The sequence below is a fragment of the Saccopteryx bilineata genome, chromosome 2 (genome assembly GCF_036850765.1).
Source record: "Saccopteryx bilineata isolate mSacBil1 chromosome 2, mSacBil1_pri_phased_curated, whole genome shotgun sequence".
NCBI lineage: Eukaryota > Metazoa > Chordata > Mammalia > Chiroptera > Emballonuridae > Saccopteryx > Saccopteryx bilineata.
This window is the reverse complement of record NC_089491.1, coordinates 300,232,082-300,234,328: the sequence shown is the minus strand read 5'-3', so window position 1 is coordinate 300,234,328 and position 2,247 is coordinate 300,232,082. Positions and strand designations below refer to the sequence as shown.

The 2,247-nt window shown below is 42.8% G+C and overlaps 1 non-coding gene across 1 annotated transcript; it reads right to left on the bottom strand.

The window, feature by feature from the left end:
• Nucleotides 1-875: 875 nt before the first annotated feature.
• TRNAS-CGA (transfer RNA serine (anticodon CGA)) lies at nt 876-951 on the bottom strand. Its single transcript has one exon. It is a non-coding gene; the product is annotated as a tRNA-Ser (tRNA).
• Nucleotides 952-2,247: the final 1,296 nt, after the last annotated feature.

Below are 2,247 nucleotides of genomic sequence, written 5' to 3'. Positions count from 1 at the left end.
TCAAGAAGCTTTTAAAGCTGTTGTGTACTGTCATTGTTTATGTCAGATCTAACTAAAAGTAATGACATAAATAAAATGTGAATGCTAGCTGTCTAGTCACATTCCATCGTAAACTTTTAGACTTGGTATTCCCAAAGTCTTGCAGAGTTTGGCCCTTCTCAGTACTCAAAGAACATTTGTTGACTGAATGAATGAATGAATGAAATGTAACAATAAGAGACTGGCCCTTTACAGTTGCCTCCTTGGGAGCTCTACAATGGCATTATTTCTGCTCGCATTACAATGAACTTTTATGTTCCATTATAGAAACTGCCTTCAGATTTAATTTATGGTACTTATCACCCCAAATATTTTATAATAAAATAACAACAACAACAAAAACACTTTTAGACTCTATGGCCTAGATAACATTTTCACACGTATTACAACTTGATCTTCATAAAAATTCTATGAAGAAATTGTTTTTCCCATTTTACAGATGAGAAAACTGAGCCTGAGAACAGTTATGGACTCACTGAAAGTCACAGGACCAGTAAAAGCAGAAAATCAACTCAGATCTTCTGACACAGAATCTTGAGCTCTTTTTTTTTTGTTTGTATTTTTCTGAAGCTGGAAACGGGGAGAGACAGACAGACTCCCGCATGCGCATGACCGGGATCCACCCGGCACGCCCACCAGGGGGCGATGCTCTGCCCCTCCGGGGCATCGCTCTGCCATGACCAGAGCCACTCCAGCGCCTGGGGCAGAGGCCAAGGAGCCATCCCCAGCGCCCGGGCCATCCTCGCTCCAATGGAGCCTTGGCTGCGGGAGGGGAAGAGAGAGACAGAGAGGAAGGATGGGGGGGTGTGGAGAAGCAAATGGGTGCTTCTCCTGTGTGCCCTGGCCGGGAATCGAACCCGGGTCTCCCGCACTCGAGGCCGATGCTCTACCGCTGAGCCAACCGGCCAGGGTTCTTGAGCTCTTTTTATCATATCAACCTGCCTCCTCAGACCCAAAACTGTGTTCCAGGCTTGTTTTCCAACTTTATCCTCCAGCCTGTGAAGGACTTTCAGCTGTTATTAAAGATCAAATCAATTCACAATCAGAAAATGAAGATTAAAGTTATACTGAATTTGCTAGAGCCCCTAATATTCCCTGGGATGAGTAAATTCTAAAAAAGAGTAATTGAAAAATGACAGCTTTTTTGTTATAAAAATGTAACTTCCCAAATACATGTATTGTTTTTCACAATTATGAATATGGAAGAAGTTGTGTGTGAGTGTGAGTGTGTGTGTGTGTGTGTGTGTGTCTTCTCTTTGATTAGTTTGGGACCTCTCAGACATAGAGAGTAGGGACTTTGATAATGTACCATAGTTCAAGTCTTTATTTTCTACTAACCCATTTAACCTCCGGTCATTGCCCCTAAGTTAACTGAGACTCAGGGACGCTCTCAGAGAAGCCAGTCATCCTGGCTGCTCCCGGCCTTCCGTTCTTTCCTCTGTGATGTACCTCATGAGTGACAGTTCAGTCTCTATTCCCACTGGAGGGTCAGTGAAAAAAGAGAAAAAAGGAGGAAAGTTAAGGGCATCTCCTTTCTAGTATTGGATGTGTACAGTGTTCCCCAGTTCGGCCAGGATGCCTGAATTCTATTTGCCTTCTGCTAATTCTGCCAGGGCTGGCACAGAGCCTGTGTGTGTGGGAGAGGTGTGAAAGGAACAAGTTCCCCTGATTCTGTTTATATTGGATAAAAGCTTCGATGCTTGAGAGTAATCTGTAGCTCAGAACTATTTACTTTGCAAATAGAATAAAAGCCTTGCTGCTTGTGCATAGGAAAGATGGGAACTGGGGAAGGGGGAGAGTATGAGGAAGGAGAGGTTGGAGAAGGATTTCCGTGTGGTGTAGACAAAAAGGTGTGAACCATGAGCTTTGAATTCTAGTTTTGCTTCCATCACTATTTGTGTGTGACTTTGTGCAAACCCACTTTCCCTCTCTAGACTACAGTTTCACTATCTGTGAAATTTTGGACTAGGACCATGGCTCCCACATTGGCAGCCAGCTGGCAGAATTTGGCCTAAGGACACTTTTTTGAACATTAGAAAAACCCCAAACAATATTGGTTTGCTCTCATACTTACAATTCACAGGCCTTCCTGTACCTCACTGTTTATATGTAGATATTACCATCTGTGTACATAGAAATTTGAGATAGAGACAATTGGATTAGTTACTTTAGAAGGATCCTAACATTATTTGATTCTACTGATATACT